Below are 26814 nucleotides of genomic sequence, written 5' to 3' on the forward strand. Positions count from 1 at the left end.
GTGATTTTGGAGCCCCCAAAAATAAAGTCTGACACTGTTTCCACTGTTTCCCCATCTATTTCCCATGAAGGGATGGGACAAGATGCCATGATCTTTGTTTTCTGAATGTTGAGCTTCAAGCCAACCTTTTCACTCTCCTCTTTCACTTCCATCAAGAGGCTTTTTAGTTCCTCTTCACTTTCTGCCATTAGGGTGGTGTCATCTGCATATCTGATGTTATTGATATTTCTCCCGGCAATCTTGATTCCAGCTTGTGCTTCTTTCAGCCCAGTGTTCCTCATGATGTACTCTGCATATAAGTTAAATAAGCATGGTGACAATATACAACCTTGACATACTCCTTTTCCTATTTGGAACCAGTCTGTTGTTTCATGTACAGTTCTGAGTATTACTCAGACATTAAAAAGAATACATTTGAACCAGTTCTAATGAGGTGGAAGAAACTGGAGCCTATTATACAGAGTGAAGTAAGCCAGAAAGAAAAATACCAATACAGTATACTAACGCATATATATGGATTTAGAAAGATGGTAATGATAACCCTGTATGCGAGATAGCAAAAGAGACATGGATGTATAGAACAGTCTTTTGGACTCTGTGGGAGAGGGTGAGGGTGGCATGATTTGGGAGAATGGCATTGAAACATGTATATTATCATATGTGAAACAAATTGCCAGTCCAGGTTCAATGCATGATATATGATGCTCGGGGCTGGTGCACTGGGATGATCCAGAGGGATAATATGGGGAGGAAGGTGGGAGGGTGGTTCAAGATGCGGAATACATGTACACCTGGGGCAGATTCATGTCAATGTATGGCAAAACCCATACAATATTGTAAAGTAATTAGCCTCCAATTAAAATTTTAAAAAATTTAAAAAAAGAAAGTACCTAGAAAAAAATATATAAATAAATCTCAGTTGTTTCACTTCCTGCTGTGTGATCTTGGGAAAATTACCTAATTTCTGAGGTTCAACATCCTCATAGATCTATCAAAGCTAAAGCTCTGTATATCACTGTTGGAATAATACCATGCATATTAATAACCTGGCATAAACAAAAATATATATAATCGTCAGTAGCACTACTACCACCACTATTAGCATTTAGGAACCTATAGCCAATGTGATCTAGTTTATGACTGAGTCCTAGTTCAGCGTTCAAGCCTGCTATTTTATCTAACATTCCCTAAATCACCCTTCACTGAACAGATCTTTCTTCCTCATTGTCTTCTAGGTATATCATCCTCGATCTTGACTCTGAATTTCTGCATACTTTTTGGAACATCGTTTCTATTTTCTTTTTAGTAAATCTGCACAACTTTTGTAGGTCTATCACACCAAGAAATCAAAGGTTGTGGTCATATCTTTGTTTCTTGTAACCTCAGCACCTAACACGGAATCCTATATTAGGAGTTTTATTCAACTATATTAAATATGATTAAATATCATAGCTAAAGGAATCTTTTCCTCCTGAATCCCCATAGGAATCTCTGATTGAACTACTGCTTTTGAAAAATCTGCAGGTTTCCTCTAGCTCAGGTTACTCTTATGGAGTAGGGAGCGCTGGGCAACAGGACAGGCTCATATATTTGTCAAGGAACTGATCCTATACATTGAACACATACAATTCAAATAACAACTAATTCTATGTTGTAGGTTGCTAGATTTTCTCACAATAAACTAAAACTATAAATAAATGTTCTATTTTAAGTGTCTGCTGCTGCTGCTGCTACTAAATATCAAAGGGGCTTCCCAGGTGACTCAGAGGTAAAGAATCTGCCTGCCAATGCAGGAGCCGCAGAAGACACAGGTTCAATTCCTTGGTTGGGAAGATATCCTGGAGAAGGAAATGTCAACTCATTCCAGTGTTCTTGCCTGGGAAATCCCGTGGACAGAGAAGCCTGACAGGCTACAGTTCATGGGGTCACAAGGAGTCAGACACAACTTAGTTACTCAACAACAACAACAGGATACTGAAGACCAACATTCATTAATTGGTTACTGTGTATAACTCAGACCTTATCTTTCCAACATGACTGTGAGATACAGGAGAATATCTTACTGTTGGGAACCTAACAGACTCTTAACACTTGCCCATCTCTCACAAACTGGAGGCATATAAATCTCCTAATCTCCTCCTTTTCTCTGTTAAGATACACCACTGGAGGTCGTGGCATTCTCTGGAAATCCAGAAATTCCTAAGGCAAAATCTAGGTGACACAGTTTAGAAGATGCTATGACTGATTTCCCTCAAGCACAGTTCTGTTGCCATAGAATCATCTCGAATCTGCCACCTTTAAAGCTGAACTCTTCGCCATTCCACTCACAAGGATGCTCACTTGGGTTTGAAGGGAAAATGTAAACTATTAGCATCAGGGCTGATTCTCTCTGGATGTTTTCAAGAGAAAGGCCTGGATTCCCCATTACTTCTTCCTATTAAAATCATATCAAAAGCAAAGGTGTACCAAATTTTAGCATGTCTGTTGTAGAGAAGCTCTTACAGAGACATTCTCAAAGTGACATTTCCAGTACAGGTTAAAACCTGTTTTAAATCAAAGTTGCTTCTCCTTCATTTATAGAACTAGCACTGAGAAGTAATATATAGGAATGCTATTTGAAAGTCAGGATTCATCTTATTATGGCATAGTATTATGATAAACTTACAACACACAAAAAGCACACCAAGGAGAATCTTCAGTGAAAAATGGAAATTATTATTATTAAAATAAGTAAAATCATGAGGGCTAAAGAGCATATTTAATCTTCATCATGTTGAATTATATATGAGATTAGGCAGGAACATACTGGCCTTTCAATAATAAAATCCACATTTTGAAATTCATCTTTTTAAAAGTATAAAATAAGAAATGCAAAAATAAGCAAAACCCTCATTGGTTCAAAGAATACGACGGAGACATAAAAACAACAAAGGTTAAGGTCTGTATACATATTCAAACCCATGCTATATGTGTTTAAGTTATTTTATAAAAAAATTGTCATTGGTAGGATTTGCTGGAAGTAACTTGTTACTCTGAATATTAACACTATTTTCATAAGTTGTAAGGCATAATAGATAAGACACAGATACCCACAAACACAGTGAATAGTGGCAACATATTTAGTCATTGGGGCTTTCACTGTAATATGCCTGGGTTTGTCTTCAACTGATGCTGCTGCTGCTGCTGCTGCTAAGTCACTTCAGTCGTGTCCGACTCTGTGTGACCCCAAAGACGGAAGCCCACCAGGCTCCCCCGACCCTGGGATTCTCCAGGCAAGAACACTGGAGTGGGTTGCCATTTCCTTCTCCAATGTGTGAAAGCGAAGTCACTCAGTCGTGTCCGACTCTTAGCGACCCCACGGACGGCAGCCTACCAGGCTCCTCCATCCATGGGATTTTCTAGGCAAGAGTACTGGAGTGGCTTGCCATTGCCTTCTCCGTCAACTGATGCTACTGATGCTAAATTTAGTAGCGTTTGAAGTCTCTTGGAAAAAACATTTCCAAAGAATTGAAAAGGGTAGGTGTCTTCAGTTTAGCAAAGCATGCTACTTGCTGTAGCGACTAGCTCTGAGGGCTTCCTGCTCAGTAGATCTGTGAGTTATGTTAAAATGTGTTGGGATTCTAGAAAGAGTAAGTTCACACCAAACACTGTATTTCCTCTATTTCCAAGACAACAGTGAGTTCCTGTAAGTTAAAAATCACAAGAGTAAAATACTGTCATTTCTCATTCTTATAATTTATGATCTCCATGTGAATGTGCATTCAAATTTTAGATAATGTATGTTATATTTGAATTATAATGCCTGAAATGAATTCAAACACATGTCAGAGAAGCCACATTACAGCCTCTTGAAAATCACAAATTGAAATGCTCTAATGATACGATTAGAATTTAATACTGATAACAAAGGTATTATTTTCCTATTATTTTCTTTCACCAGTTGCTGAGATTTCTTGGTAGTTATGAGAGCAAGACATTGGAATATTTATTAACCATACTATACTTAGTATATTTAAAATCACAGCCACATGAAATCTAGCCTGGAAAATGGGAAAAATAATAATAGTAACTTCAGAGATTATGTTCAGAGGCAAATGAGGTAATGTACATGAGATTGCTTTGTAAAAACTTTCTAAGACAAATTCTGTAACTCAGTTTTTTATGTTCTTCATTCTGAAAAGTGATCAAAGTTAAAATTTACCTGTAAACTATCAGAACGATTCAGTTCAGTTCAGTCGCTCAGTCGTGTCTGACTCTTTGCAACCCCATGAATCGCAGAACGCCAGGTCTCCCTGTCCATCACCAACTCCCAGAGTTTACCCAAACTCATGTGTATCGAGTTGGTGATGCCATCCAGCCATCTCATTCTCTGTCGTCCTGTTCACCTCCTGCCCCTAATCCCTCCCAGCATCAGGGTCTTTTCCAATGAGTCAACTCTTCGTATGAGGTGGCCAAAGTATTGTACACACCTCCAAACGTCTTAAGTTATATTGCTAGATATTGGCCACAGAGTAACTTAACCTTGATTTAGCAAAATAAGATTTTTGTGTGTATGCCATGGAGATCCATGTTCTAGTGCACACAGGGCAGGAGTGGTGGCTTAAGACAGGCTTCTTACCGTCAAAGATAAGAGGTCAGGTAAATAGGTGAAAGCCAGTTTTCTTAGAGCAGAAGGCAAATTCCAAGCTGTATCAACTTGGTAACACACATGTCATTAAGCTGTAAATGCTCTGTATTTTATGGGTCTGCCATGTCACTATCATGTTATACTACGTATCTCTTTTGTTGAGGACATTCCTTCCATATGTGCACAGAACAGTGTTTGTTGCTTTTTAAATTTCAATGTGGTCTTTTATCAGAAGACGGGTCACTTAAAGATTCTTTCTCAGTCCTATAATTCTGTAAAATATGTTCATATAATTATACACTATAGACAGATAGATAAAAATAAGAGACAGAGAAAGAGAGAGGGTCACAGAAAGAGAGCAGAGAGAGAGGTAACTGGGTGGATGGATGAATGGAAAAAAATGACAGGCAGGGAGAGAGCCAGAAGGATAGATAGAAAGCATATATAATCACCGTCAAATTATTTACCTTCTCTACTTTCAGTTTATAAAATGGGACAATAATAGCACCTACATTACAGGACTGTTGTGACCATTAAGTTAAATGTGGCATGGAATAAAAGTTCAGTAAATGTTACTTTTCATTGCAGTTTTTATTTTACTCTTCAATAATGTCACATTTTTCCCTGTAAAATTTTATGCAAAGATTAGATATAGCCTAATAATGAGAGTTATCAGCTATTGAGCACGTTCTGTATCTAAGCACAGATGTTTTATAAACTTTAATACGCAGTGAACAACTATATCCTTTCCTGATTCACATATTGTTTTGGGTAAACCCTTAAAATATTTGCTAGTTTGGTTGGTTATATGAATAAATTAGGACCATTTCATACCCCTTCTTAAAAAGATAAGCTGATAATTGACAAATATGGATTTTCAGGAAAAAAATACATAATATAAAATAAAAAAGCTGTAAAAGCTACATTGTAAACATGAAAAAATAAGTGGTAAATAGGGATTTTTTGAGTGTGTCTGTGTGTATGTGGGATAAGTGTCAGCACAGAGAAACGGCCGAAAAGTTATACACCAAAATGTGAATTGCGGATTCCAACTGGTACTTAGAGTTTTCATAGTAGCATACTGATGAGAAAGCTAAGTCTGTAGTTTTACTGTCTGGGTTTGGATTCTCACTTTCCCACTTGCTAACTGTATAGGCTCAAATGAGTTTTTTAACTCTTACCTATATTTCCTCATTTTTAATATGGGAATAATAGTGGTACCTACTTCACACGTTTATTTAGAATATTAAGTAATTAAACCCATGCAAACTACTTTGATCTATACATCTTAGATATTATTATTATTAATTATTTCTACTAGAGGGCTTCCCTTGTGGCTCAACTGGTAAAGAATCCGCTTGCAATGCAGGGGACCTGGGTTCGATCCCTGGGTTGGGAAGATCCCCTGGAGAAGTGAAAGGCTACCCACTTCAGAATTCTGGCCTGAAGAATTCCATGGACTACATAGTCTATGGGGTCACAAAGAGTCAGACATGACTGAGTGACTTTCACTTCATTTCTACTAATACACTGGACTTTATCACTTTAACAACAGGAAACAATACCTGTTTATTGGTCAAAAATGAGGATAAGATTTGTTAAGATATTTTGAAAATAAATTTTTGGTTAATTCTTATTTCTGTTAACTGATAGTGGCTTGAGATCGTTTAGATCACTTCCAACAAACTTGTGAGGAATAGATCAATATCCCAATTCAGGAATGACTTGTGAAGTGATTTATCAGCAGTACAGAATGAGTTGCTTTTTTCTAGAATTTCCCCTCTTCGAAGAAAAAGAGATTATTGTAAAAAAAAAAAAAAAGCTGTGATAATTCTGTGTTACAGTGACAAGCCAGAGACACTCATAATACAAAATAAACTGCTACAAAATGAAGCAGGAATTAAGCTTTGTAGAAATACTATAGCTAAGTATAGTTTAGAGCAATATAGCTTTCAATGAACTTCACGTATACTAGTAGTGCTAACTTGTACTCATTTGAATGCTTCTTAAGCCTTCTCTTCACAACTTAATAACTTTTCTAAAATAAGTCAAATCATGCAAATTGATGAATATAAATTGCAGCAATTTTACCACTGCTAAAATCGTCTCTGAGCGTTACAAGAAGAGTTCACTTGGCTACTGTCTTCACACTGAATTATTTGTCTGATGGGCTTAAGGTAATAAAGTGACACATTGATCTGCATTTTATTTTACACTACTTAAGAGCAAGACAGTCCTAATTCTTACTAAAAACTACAAATTATGAAATTAGCAAAAGGCAGCTATGGCTAAATACATTTCAAGCAAGATGCCATTCATCTTTGTTAAGTTGATCTGCTGAGTCGAGCAGAAATATCTCCAAGGTTTTCTGTTGATGAGCCAAGGCTAAAGGGATACAGAGCCAGAATTCAGGCATCTAGTGAGGCTTCAGTCAATTACCTTTTTTTCCTATGGTTCAAGCTGCAGTTCTTCAAAACCTCTTTTTCTTTGCATTGAACATCAATAACATCTTTTTCAGTTCAGTTCAGTTCAGTTCAGTCGCTCAGTCGTGTCCGACTCTCCGCGACCCCATGAATCACAGCACGCCAGGCCTCCCTGTCCATCACCAACTCCCGGAGTTCACTCAAACTCATGTCCACAGAATCGGTGATGCCATCCAGCCATCTCATTCTCCGTCGTCCCCTTCTCCTCCCGCCCCCAACCTTTCCCAGCATCAGAGTCTTTTCCAGTGAGTCAACTCGTCTCATGAGGTGGCCAAAGTATTGGAGTTTCAGCTTTAGCATCAGTCCCTCCAATGAACATCCAGGATTGATCTCCTTTAGAATGGACTGGTTGGATCTCCTTGCAGTATAAGGGACTCTCAAGAGTCTTCTCCAACACCACAGTTCAAAAGCATCGATTCTTCGGCGATCAGCTTTCTTCACAGTCCAACTCTCACATCCATACATGACCACGGGAAAAACATCTTTTTACTGAACATCAATAAAACTATATAGTTTATATTAGATACCCAAAGAGTATCAACAATCATAAAACAGGTAATATTTAATGAGCATGAGTAACTGCCAAACTTTATTGTCAACACTTTATGTGTATTGTTCTATTCGTTCTCACATCTATTCTATAAGGTAGGCAGCATTAATGTGCTCATTTTACAGATAAAGGAACCGTGGCTCAGAGAAGTCAAATAGCTCCTCAGGTGTATAGGTATAGAGTATCCACTAACTAGAATACCCTAATTATGCTGTAAATATAATACTCCAGAAATAGATGTGCAATGGATACTTGCTGACTAAAAATTGAATAATGAAATGCAATAGACTCCACTAGTGAAAGGCAAAGGATATGGACCTGGAAAGACTTGGCTTGGTCTCACAATGGAGATTTATTAAGAGAGTTTGGGCAATTTTACCAATCAATTTCATCTTTGGAGAATTATCTTAGTTCCTAAAATTTCCTAGAGGGAGATTCTGAGATAAGGCTTCATTGTAAAGGTAATAGGATAGGAAATGCATCCAGGAAACAATGGCTAAGGGAGTGGAAAAGAGGGATTGAGAAGGGAAAGAGGCCAACCATGTGCCTGGCTAAAAGTCCAGCATGACAATGAAGGTCACACTTCTGGGTCTACCTGCAGTGCAGGATACATGGGTTCGACTCCTGGGTTGGGAAGATCCCCTGGAAGAGGGCATGGCAGCCCACTCCAGTATCCTTGCCTGGAGAATCCCATGGACAGAGGAGCCTGGCGGGCTACAGTCCATGGGATCAGAAAAGAGTCAGACACAACTTAGTGGCTAAACAACAACAATGACAAATCACCAATTATTTTTCCTGTTGCTGTCACTAGTGCTGCCAGTGGTGTAATGTATAAATTAGGATATTTCTGCAGTATTTAACCCCAAAGCCCATAACATTCTTGGACACCTTGCACCATTTATAGATGTGAGGGTGATCTCTCAGGATCTGAGTATCACAGAAGGAGCCACATTCTCGCCAGCTTTCCTGCTGCAAGGCTATTGAGCAAGCATCTCAAAAGATAAGAACAGAGAGCAGGACCTTTTAGCTATTAAATGTAAGATGCTTTATTGATTTATTGATAACAGTAATAAGAATAAGGGCAGCAAAAAGAATGTTTTTGACCTCCTTCATGATCTCCCAGCTATGGCTATTTCTTGCAAAGTTACTGATGAGAAGAGCAGTCAGTAAATGTCTCCTACCATGAAGGTGAGCACTTTTTCTAAACACCTTTTGAGGAGTAAAGTCAACCCCAAGGAGAGCAGCTAAGGAGAAGGCTAAGTGAGATGAGCTTTACCAGGTCTAAACACATGTGCTGCCTGTCTTTATTGCTGGATGAAAATTTAGGCATGAATGAAAAATGGATGAAGAAGTACATGCTACCTAAAGGAGGGGATGGGTAGAACTAAATCTTTCTCTATGTCACTCTGTCTTAGTTGACTTGTTTCAGTGAGTCTGCTTTACTACAGTACTTTAAAAAAAAACAAAAACTTTTACTTTTGTATTGGGGTATAGCGCATTAACAATGTTGTGATAGTTTCAGGTGAATGGCAAAGGAATTCATCCATACATATACATATATCCCTTCTCCTTAATACCAAGCTTTCTCCTTTTTATAACTATAATCATATTCTGTCTGATCACGGTGCTGGACAGTTAATAAAGCACCCTGAGAAAGGAGATTCACAAGGGTTTCACTGGGTTTTGGGAGATTAAAAGCCACAGCAAAAGTTCCTGGATCCTATATTTGTCTCTTTTAAATAATCTTTTAAAATAATACACCCATGATACATACACCCATGCATATACACATTTTTGTACTCAAATTCAAACAGAAACATGCCCTGCTCTTTCTTTTAAGAATAACAATGTGTGGTTATTATATTCTCCAGAGAATAAAAGAGCTCTTGGACATTGGTTTTGCGATCAGATTAATTACTGTCATTTTAAAAGTAAAAAATCCACAGGTTTTTGCAATTGTAACATTGAGGTGGTGGGGAGGGGGAAGAATATATTCTGAAATAGTCTGAACAAAATCTTTTACAAATATCTTAAGAATTTCTAATGACTGACATAGTCAAACATCAGAAAGAATGAGAAAATCATTTCAATAACTTTTTTTGAGCCTTTAAAGTACATCACTAAAATATAAACTTGTTTTCCTTTATTTAAGCACACAAGGGAAACAATATCATGAGCTTTAAAATATATGTCTCTGTGTGTGTGCGTCTGTGTACACATGTTAAATGGTATCCTTCTAATGAAGGGATTTACATTCACTGTCTAGATACTCTTATTACAAGAGTTGCTAGATGTTTTTTGAAAAAAGAACAGGGTCCTTGATGATGTCTCTATTAGTTATTAAGAGCAAGGGAATATATAAGAAGACAGATACCTGTGGAATATATTGATAGACATTTTATTTAATAATTGTGCATAGAACACATCATTTGTAATTACTTTATTAAGGAATATTTAATAATGAACTCTTCAGTTCAGTTCAGTCGCTCAGTCATGTCGGAATACTTAAAATATTACTTTATACTAAATTTTATACAGCTTCCACATGCAATGCAAACATTCCATTGCTAAAGATAATATACAAGGGTACTCAGGTTTGAAGTTGTATGGAGATTGTTGGACCATAAGCCATAAATCCTTTTAAGATAGCACCAAAATCTTAGCTATAATCTTGATGATACAAAATAAAAAGAGGAGCTCTAAAGAAAAGAAGCTACAATATTTTATGATCCATATTATTGCCATCATCTACTTGTGCAAGAAGAGTGTATATTTTTAATTAAATCCCCAATGATTTGATATTGTGTTTTTGGAACTTTATAAACAAGAGTATCTGAAGAAATTTGGAGCTTTCCTCACAAGACCAAAGCAACAGTGCATGAAATTGAACTCAAAAAGAGCCACCATTCTGTATGAATTCTTGGCTGACACAATTTAGATATTTATAGCTTTACGAATGGGCCACTGGAGAAGAACTTGAAGCTTTCTTTAGCCAGCAAGGATTAATGAACGTGTGCACCTGATAATTACACCACTCCATCTTCCTGAAAGCCCTCACGCTGCCTCCATGGCAGAAACTATCATGAAAATGCATTGAAAAATAACAATCTGCAATTCCACAATTTAATCTAAATAATAAAACTTGGTATCTTTTCTCACCACGCATTCCAGATGTGACAACGACATTGACAGCATTTAAATTTAAAACATAGAAGCTGAATGTCAGCCTATTATTGAGCATGCCTCATTTCCAAAGTAAATCTCATGAGAGAAAAAAGAAGAGGCTATAAATATAGCTAAAAAAATTACAACATTCAAATATACAACAGCGAGCCCATAACTGTTTCTCTTTATTAAAACACAGCATACGTTATAAATAATGCATTTACTTCAAGGCAGACACATTTGTGATGATTAAATCCCAACCCAACTGAATAAAGATAACATTTAGAAGTGTACAGATATCTTCCAAGTCCAGTTTGGACCTGTTTTGGCTGTCCTTTCTAAACTCTTACTGGAAGAAAAACCTCAATAACTTTTTCAACTATAAATAAAAGGTAAATCATCCTATTTTATCATTTAACCATATATTAATTACAAAAATACTCAAAATAAAGAGTCTTACAGTGTCATAGTATCCAACTCAAATAATGTTACAAAATAATTTACACCTTTAAACTTTAATTGAATAAATCAAACTTTTAGAAACAGTATTTTTCTCAAATAGAACACAATATAGAAGTTCAACATTGCGTTTCTTAATGTTGTGCCACAAAGCATTTGGATTGTTGAAAGCAAAGTAGCAATGTATACATAAACGAAGCAGGGAGTTTTGGAAAAAAAAATCAAGGTGTTCTAAACAAAGCTGATTTTCACGATAAAGTTTGATGTTACTCACACTGAATTTTAATGACTCCTTTAGTAAAGCAGAAAGAGAGAAAATATAACGTAAGTACTGCTACTAAAAGTTAATTGCTGCCTTAACGCACACTGAGACTCCTTTAGCTGGAGTCTCTTAAAAACACCTTTAAAAGCAGAAGAGGGCACAACCATTGGAAAAAAAATCGCCTATTACTGTTGAACTCTATTGTTCTCTGTTGGAGTATAGAAGAAGGAACTGTTCCAACAGAGGGAAGTGGGTATGAATTGCCCCCTCCAGAAGAGCCAAGCAAATTGGTTGTAAGAAGGAGACTTCAAACGCTGGACAACCAGAGCTGCTCAAAGAACCTGACATTTGGGTTACTTGCCCTTACTGCTGTTTTTTGTTTGTTTGTTTGGTTTGGTTTTTATTTCCCCTACAGTAATGTGGTTCAACTTGACAGCAGTGAAATAATGGACGGATGTATTTGTGAATGCTTTGATCTTCAGCCCTTTATCCAGCTTCTAACTAGCTATTGCAATACCACTTAATCCCGGACCTCAGCATTCCACATACAAAAGCATCTCCTCCCACCTACTGCTCACACACTCCTGCATCAGAATAGAAGACTTAACAGAGAGGCAGCCAGACCCACGGAAGAGCACTTTCCTCTCAACAGATGTCTTCCGGATTTTAGACACACAAACACACACACACACACAGACATACACACACAGACACAGAGGCACACAGTTGCCTACCTGAATAAGGTGTGCAAAAAACCTCTGACGGTCCCCACGGACGGTTTTAGTTCAGAGCAGCCAGCAATGCCTCCGCACAAAGCTTTGCCATTGCTAGTGTGAGGAGAAAGAGCTGCTGGGATGCTGAATGGCACATCAGCCAACTTTGTGTGTAGCAAAGGCTCTAAAGAAAACCTGGGCTGAAGCTCTCTGCTGGATCGTGGATTGGACTCAATTCCACTCCCCACACAGCCTGTGTTACCCAATGGAGACTGTTTCTGGAAGTGCTTAGAGCATGTATGCCAAGGCAAAGACAGACTCTCCTTTGCTTTCTAAATCGCTGTGGTAAACTGCAGACCTGATACTTTGAGGTGGATCATTCACTATGAGCCACAAGAGACATCAATGGTCTCAATGGAAACTGTAGCCCCAGAATCTAGAGTCGGCACTCCATACATATTTGGCAAAATACTGATAACAGGGTCAAATGAGAAGTTGCGGAATTATTCATATACTTTAATGAAAGCAAAACAGATTTAAGTGAATCCATTGACTCATTTTCAAAAGTTTGTTGAAAACCACATGTATTCTTTGCTTGGTGCCCCAGCAGTTTCTAACATCATCCTAGTTCATCCCAGTTCACCAACAAATAAAAAGCTGATTTGAACTCACTCATATAGTTTATAATCAGCTATACATGTGCATACATGCTTACTAACCATCTAGAGTTGAGCATCAAAGCCTTACACTAAACTTGCACAATGGATTGAATAAAAGAACCCCATTCCTTGAGGAAGTTTAAAAGAATCCTATTCCTCAAGGAGGTTTTACTTCTACAACAGCCTCTCAATAACCCTAAATCCACAGGAACATTCTCTAACATGTTACTGTCATATAACCAAGCCCACACTGACGAGGAGTCCTTGGGTTAATTCTTGAGCCAAAGGGAAAAGTTCCAAAGTACAGGGCACCATGGGGTCTCTCCACAGATGCTCACCTGGAAGTAGTGTCTGCCAAGCACCTGTCTGGAGGCGCAGGTGTGTGCATGTTGGGACAGCTTAGGAACACACCTAATTTGGTAGATGACATCCCTGATGTGGAAGGCTTTATTGTACCGTTTATGACAATATCTACAGATTACGATGTGCTTGTTTAATAAACAGAGTAATTAAGTGCACCTGAAACAAAAAGGGAAGCTAATAACCTAAGTGGTGCTGACATGTTTAAGTACAATGACTGACTACAATATTCTTTACTGCCTTTTACTCCACCTCAAAATAGCCTCTGCAGAAATCCTCAGTTTCGACACACACACATCTCCCCGTTTGGAGTACTGATATGCTGACTTTCAGGAAGACCTACTTACACCTGCAGCCACCTTGCAAAGACCTAGACCCATCACAGGTGTTCAATAAATACCCATCAAATGACCAGATACATGACAAGTGAAGGAGAAATACACTTGATATTTACATCCTCAAAATAGCTATCATAGGGCATGTGATTTTACAGGGGTTGCAAGTTGGGTTGTCTACCTTTTCAATCAGCTGACTATCATTGCCAGTTGCTTTGGACAGATCAACTTTGATAGAGCCTGATACCTGAGGTCTTATCTCAGTGCCATCTCTATAATGCTGTAACTAGTTATACACTTTGGCAGATGCAAATGGATGCAGTTCTGATCCTCCACCCGACTTCCTAACTATAGGTTTTATAATAGAAGAAAGAATGGAGGCCTTTTATTTATAAATAAATAATATTTATTTATAAATAAAAGGCAATGGCAAGCCACTCTAGTACTCTTGCCTAGAAAATCCCATGGACAGAGGAGCCTGGTGGGCTACAGTCCATGGGGTCGCTACTAGTCGGACAAGACTGAGCAACTGCACTTTCACTTTTCACTTTCACACGTTGGAGAAGGAAATGGCAACCCACTCCAGTGTTCTTGCCTGGAGAATCCCAGGGATGGCGGAGCCTGGTGGGCTGCCGTCCATGGGGTCGCACAGAGTCGGACACGACTGAAGTGACTTAGCAGCAGTAGCAGCAATCATTATAATAGGGAAATAGCCATTCTTTCCCTTTGAGCCACTCATAGCCGGCCAGCTCTCAAATGAAAGTGGATTAGCCCTTTCTTGGTTAACGGCGTGGTCTGAATCACTGAGGTTATCAGATTCCTTTGCAGAATGCAAATAAACCATCTTGAATGGCAAAAGGATCAAAGCACAGCACCTGAACATTGCTCAGACCTGCTGTTCGTATTTTTCTGCATCAGAAAACTTGAAAGAGAAATTAGAACTAAAAAGAAATGTACTTCCCAAAGCGTGTATCAATATTTAGATGTTTATTGGACTTATCTCCCCCCGACTACTTTTTTGCACCCCATTCTTGGGCAGTAGCAGAGATGTCTGTGGTGGAGTCCTGACTCAGACACCCACAAACTGTTTGACCTTGCACAAGTTATGTAAACTTCCTGGCTTCAACTTCCACATCTGTGATTGGGACTAATAATACCTCATCAGAAGTTAAGGATTCAATAGGTGTTCATATAGTACCCCTCAAACTTTAATGCAATACAAACCACCTGGGGATAGTCTTAATAATACAGAACCTGTGTAATTAGCGGGCAGGTCTGGGGTGGCTCCTGAGATTTCATTCTTCTAATAAGCTCCCAAGTAGTATGGATGCTACTTGTCTGTGGACCCCATATTGAGTAGCAAACATCAATGGAAAACACTGTTATTCTTCCAAATGATAGTGAGCTTGTGACCTGTTGCCACTTTTGTTTGCTGCAGGCTTTTCCTCAATATGTACTCATTATTGGATGCTTACTCTATGGAAGGTGCTGTGCAGTACATCATGAGTTATTTTTATTTAAGGTCCAAAATCATTGACTACCATGAATAGCTTGGACACTGAGAACCAAAGTCACCTACCCCTTATATTCACAAAGCTTTCTGTCCATAGTAACATAACTTACCGTGTCACTATCTTCATTAGCATAACTTTCCTATTTTAGGGGAATGACTCTTCTTTATAGTAACTTGGCCAAAGTACCACCCACTCTTTGATAGAAAGCGTCAATAGGCAATTCCCATCCTAATACTCTCTACACCTCTTGCTTTAAAATCCTTGCTATGCTGTTTCCACCAAACCTAATGTTATGATCTTGATCCAATCCTAATTATGTCCCTACACTGACACACTTCCTTGAACCAAAATGCAAAGCCTCAATAAAATCAACCCTTGCCCTTGAACCTATGAGACACTACCAAAGCTCTGTCAAGGTGGTGGTCTACCTTACTGAGGTAAGGGATAGATTCATCTGTCCTATCAACAGTTTGTATTGGTGATAATCAGGGAGCCAGCATTCCATGTAAGGAAGAAACAGGTGAATCAAAAGCATGCTACAAAGAGATAACCAATGGTGTCAAAGAGTGGAGTCAGAGACTTCAGCCTCTTTATTGGCCATCTCAAATAAATATACAATTTAAGAATAACTAGTACGTTTTCTCTGAAAACCTACTTTCACAACAAATTACCCAGGCCCCTCTCATCTCCTCATCCAGACATTTTGATGGCATCACTGGTCCCACCATTGACTATAATAAGGTTTGTGATAGGTTTTTGCACTGATGCTGCAGTGGAAGCACAAGAGAGTGACATTAACTCATACTATGGGACAAGGGGAAGTCTTCTGGTGGATGCCATGCCTGTGCTAAGACTTAAAGGAAGTGGGCCCACATTGGGGAAAATCTAGCATCCAGACGGATATTGCCTCATAGTGGAATTTTAGCAGAGATATACAATTGGAATAAATACCCACTGGGGGGAAATACTAAGGCTTGCGATCTAATCATAAAAGAACACTCTTTCATGTCATGTTACATAGCTCATGTCAAGTCTACTCAGAGTATGGTCTCCAGATCAGCATCACTGCTATAACCTAGGTACCTATTAGAAATGCCAAAATTTAGGCCCTACCCCAACCCTACTCAATCCGAGCCTATTTATTAATAAGATCCCCAGGTGATTTTTCTACACATCAAAGTTTGAGAAGCCCTGTCCAAAATAATATTCTGGAGGCTATGGAAACCACTGAACGATTTTAAGCAAGGAAGTGACATGACTCAATTTCCATTTCTGAAAAATATATTACTTTGTGTCCATTTATTCCTTAATGATCTATATGCCATGCATTGACCCAGCAGCTGTGAATTCAGCACTATTTAGGATAGACTGAAAAGAAGAGAAGCGAAAAGCAAAGGAGAAAAGGAAAGATATAAGCATCTGAATGCAGAGTTCCAAAGGATAGCAAGGAGAGATAAGAAAGCCTTCCTCAGGGATCAATGCAAAGAAATAGAGGAAAACAAGAGAATAGGAAAGACAAGAGATCTCTTCAAGAAAATTAGAGATACCAAGGGAACATTTCATGCAAAGATGGGCTCGATAAAGGACAGAAATGGTATGGACCTAACAGAAGCAGAAGATATTAACAAGAGGTGGAAGAATACACAGAAGAACTGTACAGAAAAGATCTTCATGACCAAGATAATCACGATGCTGTGATCACTCACCTAGAGCCAGACATCTTGGAATGTGAAGTCAAATGGGCCTTAGAAAGCATCACTACGAACAAAGCTAGTAGAGGTGATGGAATTTCAGTTGAGCTATTTCAAATCCTGAAAGATGATGCTGTGAAAGTGCTGCACTCAATATGTCAGCAAATTAGGAAAACTCAGTAGTGGCCACAGGACTGGAAAAGGTCAGTCTTCATTCCAATCCCAAAGAAAGGCAATGCCAAAGAATGCTCAAAATACTGCACAGTTGCACTCATCTTACACGCTCGTAAAGTCATGCTCAAAATTCTCCAAGCCAGGCTTCAGCAATATGTGAACCATGAACATGCAGAGGTTCAAGCTGGTTTTAGAAAAGGCAGAGGAACCAGAGATCAAATTGCCACAATCCACTGGATCGTGAAAAAAGCAAGAGAGTTCCAGAAAAACATCTATTTCTGCTTCATTGACTATGCCAAAGCCTTTGACTGTGTGGATCACAATAAACTGTGGAAAATTCAGAAAGAGATGGGAATACCAGAACACCTGACCTGCCTCTTGAGAAACCTGTATGCAAGTCAGGAAGCAACAGTTAGAACTGGACATGGAACTATAGACTGGTTCCAAATAGGAAAAGGAGTACGTCAAGGCTGTATATTGTCACCCTGCTTATTTAACTTATATGCAGAGTATATCATGAGGAACACTGGGCTGGAAGAAGCACAAGCTGAAATCAAGATTGCCAGGAGAAATATCAATAACATCAGATATGCAGATGACACCACCCTTATGTCAGAAAGTGAAGAGGAACTAAAGAGCCTCTTGATGAAAGTGAAAGAGGAGAGTGAAAAGGTTGGCTTAAAGCTCAACATTCAGAAAACTAAGATCATGGCATCTGGTCCCATCACATCATGGGAAATGGGGAAACAGGGGAAACAGTGTCAGACTTTATTTTGGGGGGCTCTAAAATCACTGTGGATGCTGATTGCAGCCATGAAATTAAAAGACACTTACTCCTTGGAAGGAAAGTTATGACCAACCTAGATAGCACATTCAAAAGCAGAGACATTACTTTGCCAACAAAGGTCCATCTAGTCAAGGCTATGGTTTTTCCCGTGGTCATGTATGGATGTGAGAGTTGGACTGTGAAGAAAGCTGAGTGCTGACGAATTGATGCTTTTGAACTGTGGCGCTGGAGAAGACTCTTTAGAGTCCCTTGGACTGCAAGAAGATCTAACCAGTCCATTCTAAAGGAGATCAATCCTGGGTGTTCATTGGAAGGACTGATGCTAAAGCTGAAACTCCAATACTCTGGCCACCTCATGCGACGAGTTGACTCACTGGAAAAGACTCTGATGCTGGGAGGAATTGGGGGCAGAAGGAGAAGGGGATGACAGAGAATAAGATGGCTGGATGGCATCACCGACTCAATGGACATGAGTTTGAGTGAACTCCGGGAGTTGGTGATGGACAGGGAGGCCTGGCGTGCTGTGATTCATGGGGTCGCAAAGAGTCGGACATGTCTGAGCGACTGAACTGAACTGAACTGAGAAGAATCTCCCCATTCAGCATTCATTCAACAAACATTTATTGCATGCTGACTTTGATTTGACTTCTCAAGCTTGATTTAAAAACAGCCCTACACTGATGGCTGTTTTTAATGCAGTCAAGTTTTGTTGGCCAGGACAAGTAACTGTTGAGAATCTCCTAGCATGCTTTACTCAGAATTATTTCACACTCGGGCTGGTGACTCAAACATGAAAGGTTTTGTTGATGTAGTTTTATAGAATTTTTATTGGAATGATATTTGCTGTAATGGAACTTGACCTATGGTGCAAGTTGTAGTACAAGATACCAATCAATATTGGTTTTTAAAATGAACAATATGAGATGTACAGCTTGCCAATTTAAACTTTAATATTAGAGATAATAAGATCAGTACTATTTTTTTTTTTTTGCTAACATATGCAGAGCATCGTCCTTTGGTGACTGAAAAGGAAAACAATACATTTTAAGTGTGTGGAATCTCTGATTTTTCATAATAGTGAATGCCTTATCAGAACTCATACAGAGTTGGTGTTAGGAGCCTGGAAATCTATCAAGCCTGTTCCATGCATGTTTTATTCTTGCTTCCTATGGGCAAGCATAGTGAAGATTGGGGGGCAATGAGTTCTCAGCTTTACCTTAGCTATTCTGGGTTGCACTGATTGCTTGTGATCTACTGGGCTGGAATCATTATAGGAAAAAGTGACCACTGGGTCTAAATATAAAGCCACCATGTTATGGACTCAATTCCTTTGTGGCTGCAGGAATACTGAACTTAGTTTCTTGGTACTAATGGATGGCTATTACTCTAAGACTCTTTAATTGCATTCTCATAGTCTTATATGGGCTTCCTCAGTGGTACTGGTAGTAAAGATTCTACCTGCCAATGCAGGAGACATCAGAGATGCAGGTTTGATCCCTTGGTGAGGAAGATTCCCTAGAGGAGGGCATGGCAACCCAATACAGCCTTCTTGTCTGGAGAATCCCATGGACAGAGGAGCCTGGCAGGCTACAGTCCATGGGGTCACAAAGAGTCAGACATGACTGAAGTGACTTAGCACGCAGTCTTATATAGTTGGTGAAGGCCCTATAGCGTGGACTTCAGCATATTCCCTGTGGGAACAGAGATATAGGAAGACTTTCCCAGGAGAAGCCAGTCTGGTACTGGAATGGAACAAGGATGCAATTTTCAGTTTTCTTGCTGACATGTGTCTCCTTCAACCCCAGACCACTGTGTTTAGAATTCCCACATTTTTCATTTTCAATGAGAAGATATTTTAATGGGAAAATTGTGGCTCTGGAAGTGACCAGATCAAGCTTCAAAAACCCTGCCATCAATACTCATCAGTTGTGGAACTTTGCACAAGACCCTTGGTTTCTTGGACTTCCCTTGTGGTTCAGCTGGTAAAGAATATGTTTGCAATGTGGGAGATCAGGGTTTGATCCCTGGGTTGGGAAGATTCCCTGGAGAAGGGAAAGGCTACCCACTTCAGTATTCTGGCTTGGAGAATTCTATGGACTGTATAGACCATGGGGTTGCAAAGAGTTGGACATGACTGAGCAACTTTTACTTTCACTTTTCACTTGAGTTTCTTTCACAATTGATTCTTTTATTTACATAATAGCAATGATAATATCTGATTGGCAGAGTTGTTTGGATAATTCAATACAATAAAATGCATACAGTACCTGAAACTTAATGGACTGTCAATAAATATTAGTTTTTTTTAAAGACACCTATAAAATGCAAATTTACCTAAGTCACAATAGTCATTAATATTTTTGAACAGATGAGTTAACTGAATTGGGAAGCCAGTCATAAAGAATAAACCCTGAAGAAACAGGCTGTCCCATTACATTCTCCGAAGTGTGTGAAAGGTTGGACAAAAACGCGAGGGTTGTAAAGACTATGATAATATCTGAGAAGACAGTGGACCCCAATTCTTAGAACTATTGGAATGTTAGGACTGAAGGTATCATCAAACTGTCCATTTTACAGATGAGGACACTGAAGCCAAGTGGAATAACTTGCCTAGGACCAAGAGTTATAACTCCACCAAGCCAAAATTTAAAGCTGAGTTGAATGAGAGGCTTCATAAAGGAAGAAAAAAATGTGAAGAGAGAGATCAGCAAGGGGAATGGAGAACTTTAGCAGGGGGTGTGGTGTGGCATTGTAATGTACATGCCTCGTTCACCTACAGGAGATAGGTGTAAATCATTGTTATTTACACAATGTGATTCACTGTAAATTTCCATATGGAAGTACTGAACTATGTCCAGGGTTTCTTTCATAAAACACCCAAGATTCCCTGCAGCCATGAACATGGAAGAAGGATGGTGCATCCTAATATTCTTGCTGTATCAAGGACTCAGAGATGTGGCTTTTCTACACTAATCAAAGAAGATAAAGCAGCAGAAAGCCACAGTCAAACAACAGCCTTTGTACTGCTGTTCCAAAGCATTTTAAGACTGTCATGACTATGAAGCAATGGGCACTGTTATGAAGGCCCTGCCCCAACGGTCATGTACTCCATACAGAAGACTCTTAAACATACCTCTAACCCATACTTTTTCCCTGAATCCCAGACTTGTACTCATCTATCCTCTTACTTTATTGTGATGTCTAACAAGCTTTCGACTCTTATTTCCACATCTATCCTTTACTATCTAACCTGATCCTTCTGTCATGTTCTCCACACTATTCATCGTGGAGTCATCCTGGACTCTTTTTTCTTTTACATCCTCTGTTCAGTTCAGTTCAGTCGCTCAGACATGTCCGACTCTTTGCGACCCCATGAATCACAGCACACCAGACCTCCCTGTCCATCACCAACTCCCGGAGTTCACTCAAACTCATGTCCATCGAGTCGGTGATGCCATCCAGCCATCTCATTCTCTGTCGTCCCCTTCTCCTCCCACCCCCAATCCTTCCTAGCATCAGACTCTTTTCCAGTGAGTCAACTCGTCACATGAGGTGGCCAAAGTATTGGAGTTTCAGCTTTAGCATCAGTCCTTCCAATGAACACCCTGGATTGATCTCCTTTAGAATGGACTGGTTGGATCTTCTTGCAGTCCAAGGGACTCTAAAGAGTATTCTCCAGCACCACAGTTCAAAAGCATCAATTCTTCGGCGATCAGCTTTCTTCACAGTCCAACTCTCACATCCTAGATCCCAACTATCAGAAAATCCTGGCAGTGCTACCTTTCAAAGATCTCCAGACTCTATATACTTCTCATCTCCACTGCAAACATCCTGGTTAAGAACCAGCATTATTTCTCACCTGCTTCCTTATTAGCTTCTCTACGGTCTGCTCCCACTCAGCAGCTAGAGTGACTTGTCAAAGCCTGAGTCAGTTCATCTACTTCTTTCCCTAATGATGATTCCATTTATATAAATTTATTGAAAAGACACAATTATAGAGACGGAGAATGGATTAGAGTTGTCAGGGATTATGGATGGGGATGAGGGGTCTGGATGGATGGGACTATAAAGCAGTAGTTCAAGACAGTTCCTTTGTGAAGATGGAACCATTCTGCACCTTGATAGTGGTGATGGTTATATGCCTCTATGCATAGAACCACACACAAATGAGTATATGTAAATACTGCTGAGATATGAATAAAATTTGTAGAGTGTACCAATGTCCATTTCCTGGTTTTGCTATTGTGTATAATTATGTAAGATGTTAGCCATTAAGGAAAGCTGGGCAAGGGTACTGCAGACCTTTCCAAACTAGTTTTGTGACTTCCTGTGAGTATTTATTTCAAATTAAAAAGTTAGACACATGCCATTCCTCAAGACTTTGTATAGCTAATATCATTACTTCCTTGAGATTTCTGTTCAAAGACTACCTCATGGAGGCCTTCACAGTCTTCCATATACAAAGCATCAATTTCCTGATATTTTGTCTCTATCCCCCTTATCCTGCTTTATTTTTCTTCTTAACACTATCTTTTGGCAAACTACCTATTTGTTTGTTTATTTCATACTTTTTCTAACTTCCCCACTAGTATATGGGCTCCTTAAATAGAGAAGCTGGTTTTGTTGTTGTTGTTGTTTGTTTGTTTTTATGTTATCCCTGCACTTAAAGCAGTGACTGGCACACAGCAGACAATAAATATTTGATGAAAGAATAAATGAGGGAACAGGTAAAGCTGCCAGAAGGAAAAGTCAGGCAGAATGGCTTAATGGGAAAGTCTTGGTCTTCACTTTTCACTCTGACAAAATTGCTCACATTCCTTGACACTATGGGAAAAAAATTACCTGGGGAAAGAGGAAAAAAACTTGTTCTTACGGCTTCCATGATACACACACAAAAAAGAAACAAACAGTATTATTAGCAGCAGCTGCTTTTCTTTTAATAATGCACTTGAGTGTTACCGTGTAGAACTGTATTATGGATAGAACATGGCACACATGTATAAAATAAGTAACTTCCCAGGGAAGAATCAATACAGGCAGTCTCCAGGTTACAAATGGGTTGTGTTCTGCACATTTGAAAGACAGTTGTTTAATGATCTGCTAGATGTTCATCTAGCCTTTCTGGCTGCGTTCACTTCACCCCTACCTGTGCAGCTAGGCATACCCTCTTCCAGAGAATCAAGCTTGTTCCTAACCAGAGGAATCTAGCATGGTTCAAGTTCATATGTTAGTAAACAAAGCGATATTTCATCTATAAATGAATTGAAATATTGTATAAGTAATGCTGGTCTGATTCTGCAAGGTGGGAGTATGAGTTCAAGTACAGATTTGAAAGGAATTAAATGACCCATTTACGTGAGAAAGGCAAAAGTGTGGTTGGAAATATGAGCTGTGAAATCTGGTATCCCATGGAATTAAACTCTCCCCTTTACACTTACTCCATTTGCAATTTTGGTCCAGTGTCTTAACTTCTTAAAGTCTTATTTCCTCAGTTGTAACTTGGAAACAATAATTAAGGCTACCTTTTGGGATTCTTTTGAGAATTAAAGGAGATAAGCATTTAGCACAGTGCCAGAGTTCCATAGCATTATATCCTCTTATATCTGTCTGTTTTAATTAGTCTGAGCTCTGTAAGCCATGAATGATGTTTTATATATCTGGATAACTCAGCAGACCCCACTATGTTGTTAGTGCCCAATATATGTCTGGTAATGAATATGGAACAAGTGCATCAATTCATGTGTTGGAGAGGAATGTATTTAAGGATACACAAGAGACCTTTAGTATCTGAAAGTAAATACCTGGAAGATGTTTTGCATGTACCTTCTTCCCTTTCCCATCTCATTCTTCATGCACAGAATTGTTGAAAGACTGTTCTCTCATCTCTCCTTTCCAGTGGGAGGAGCATTCAGTTCAGTTCAGTTCAGTTCAGTCGCTCAGTCATGTCCGACTCTCCACGACCCCATGAACCACAGCATGCCAGGCCTCCCTGTCCATCACCAACTTCCGGAGTTCACTCAAACTCATGTCCACAGAGTCGGTGATGCCATCCAGTCATCTCATTCTCCGTCGTCCCCTTCTCCTCCCGCCCCCAACCTTTCCCAGCATCAGAGTCTTTTCCAGTGAGTCAACTCGTCGTATGAGGTGGCCAAAGTATTGGAGTTTCAGCTTTAGCATCAGTCCTTCCAATGAACACCCAGGATTGATCTCCTTTAGAATGGACTGGTTGGATCTCCTTGCGGTACAAGGGACTCTCAAGAGTCTTCTCCAACACCATAGTTCAAAATTAGGGAAACTTAAAAATAAATATCCTTCACCTTGCATATTTTTTCCTTTTGCCTGGAATTTTGGGATCAGTATTTCATGAGAGACATTTTGTTAAACAGACATTTTCATTAAAAGGAAAAAAAAAAAACTTATTTATACCAGGAAAGCATGTTGCTCACGGCAGAATCTTTTGACTTTATTATGTGGGTCCTATCTGCAGGACGGAGCCTGTCCCATCACTGAAGAGTCTGCTGGCCCAATGATGAGGATATGAAGAGCCTTACAAAAGTCGTTCATTGGCATGATCTCTTGGTTTGCCCTGATGATCTATCTTTCTCAAGGAGCTAATAGTCCACTGACCCATTCCTGGGCAAGATCTCTTATTTGATTCTCAGGCTCCCAAGCTAGAATACAAACACCTGCAATAAGCCCTCCCCAACCCCAAATTAACACATATAATTTTGATCTCTGGAGCTCTGGGCAATCTTTTACTTTCTTGTGTCCTACTTCCTTATGGTCACTACACGCTGATATCTTCCTTTCACCCTTATCACTGGACTCCTATCTTTCTCTAGAAATGAATGTTAATATTCACCAATCTTTTTTTTGCAAGAGTTCAAGCAATTTTAATACTCTGAAAAAATAACAGACTGACATGAAGTCAAACTTTGATCAGTTATAGCTAAAAACAAAAAACAAAAAAAAAAACAAAAGCAAACAAACTAAATCCCCTGGAGGAAAGTAGGAAAGCATAGAAGTTACTTGAAGAAAATAGTTTGGATATATAACAAATTTTGCTTAACATTTAACCTTAATTTTCCCTGCTGAACTCAAGCAGATTATTTTCCTGCCTTTGATGGCTAATGCCAATAATTAGTTCCTCTCCTCTTTATCACCTCCTTGAACTTAAGTCTTCCCTTGATGTTTTCTCACGCATGAACGTGCTAGTACCACTATCCTGATCTTGTAAATAAATTCCAAAAATTAGCTGGTCCACAAAAACCACACAAGATATCTTCAATCCTTGCCAAATTTCTGCAAGCCATAGCTCTTCTGTCCATATGATTCCACTTTCTTCTCTCTGCTTTATCTTGCTGTTGATTCAAGTAGATTGCCTGCATAATTCGTGCCTGCTTTGAGTTGACTGGTTGATCTGTCCTTGGTTACACTGAGCAAATTTGTCCTCTTTTAGCCCCAAGATAGGAATTGTGCAGAAAGAAATACACTTCTGTTCTAAAATGTACTAGATTAATGAATAAATTAATAATTGGCCATGGTACCAAGACTTAGAGAATCTTCCTCTGTCAAAGAAATGCAACCTATGAGATGGCCAAGTCCCTGAAGGAGACATGGATTTGTCAAAAATGAATGGTATGAATGGCTTCCATCACAATTAATGATTTGGGGGACTTGTTTAGAAAGGACTGCTTAGGCAAGGGCAATTAATTCATCTACATAAGTTTTTATTGTAGATATTGCTCATTACCATACACACTTTGTATCATGGATTTGTCCCTTGAGATCCTTAAAGAACATAGAGTTATAGTCTCCCAACAAACCACTTAGAAAGATCAAAGAAAGTCAATAAAAGGTTTTTTTTTTTTGACAAATTCATCACTTATTCACATTACTTCTTTCTTGATGTTTTAACACCCTAAGTGCATCTCTTCTGTGACTTCATGAGGCCAATTGGTTTCTTTAGTAAATATTTCTTGTTTATCCTGGTTTACCTTCCATCTGTTAATAACTATGGGCATATGTTAATGAAACTCAGGGATCCCCCAGGTACTATGCAAAGTAACAACCATTAATACTTTTTAACTAAGATGAGCTTTTAAAATTCAGTTTAATTCCATTGTTATCATCCCTTCTTTTTATACAGTTTTAAAGGCTGCTTTCCATATATAGTTATCACAAAATATTGGCTATATTCCCCATGTTGTACAATACAGGTTTGAGACTACCCAACACCCAAGAATCTGTAATTTCCACTCTCTCACCCCTATATAGCACCCCAACTCTCCTCCCCGCTGGTAACCACTAGTTTGTTCTCTGTATCTGTGAGTTTGCTTTTTCTGTTATATTCAGTACTGGGTTGTATTTTTTAGATTCCACATACAAGTGATATCATATAGTATTTGTCTTTCTCTGACTTATTTTACATAGCATAAAACTCTCCAAGTCCATACATGTTGTTGCAAATTAAAAAAAAAATTAGAGTTACACACACACACAAAAGCAACAGAGTAAGCACATTGTATTGTTTAATTATTAGCTGTGCTAATTTTTTCTGAACCGTTCTCTTATTGAAGACATTGAGACTGAGAACAGGGACATGGACATGATTTGCCACATGATTCCTATAAAGTCTTAACCTTGATTTACATATCAGTACTTTAATCAAGCTCCATTCCATCACTTTGGCTAAATCAAATGTCTACAATAGTTTCCTAATATAATGAATGAGAAATGTAAATTCATAACAAGAGGTTTTCATGCATCCATATATGTAAGATAAGGTGATGCTGGTGTACCAAGAGAATATTGACAATCTGAAAATGAAATGTCATAGAAGGTTTGGGTGAAACCGGAAGCAAAATTTTAACAATAACTATAAATGTGGCCTCTCCATGGGTCCATCTGTCCACAATCTCATGCCATCTGCCCCTTCTTTAGAGTTGCCATGGAAGAGAAAGTTTTACTACTCCAGCTACCTAATTTCTATTTGGAGAAAAGATGGGTGTCATTTTGAGTTTTAATTGAGATAA

At 38.8% G+C, this 26814-nt stretch overlaps 1 protein-coding gene across 6 annotated transcripts in view; it reads right to left on the minus strand.

The window, feature by feature from the left end:
- DMD (dystrophin) overlaps nt 1-26814 on the minus strand; it is a 2246075-nt gene that overhangs the window by 1118777 nt on the left and 1100484 nt on the right. The window lies entirely within an intron of this gene.

The sequence above is a fragment of the Moschus berezovskii genome, chromosome X, assembly GCF_049115385.1.
Source record: "Moschus berezovskii isolate FMDL1 chromosome X, NW_MosBer_1.0, whole genome shotgun sequence".
Lineage (NCBI taxonomy): Eukaryota > Metazoa > Chordata > Mammalia > Artiodactyla > Moschidae > Moschus > Moschus berezovskii.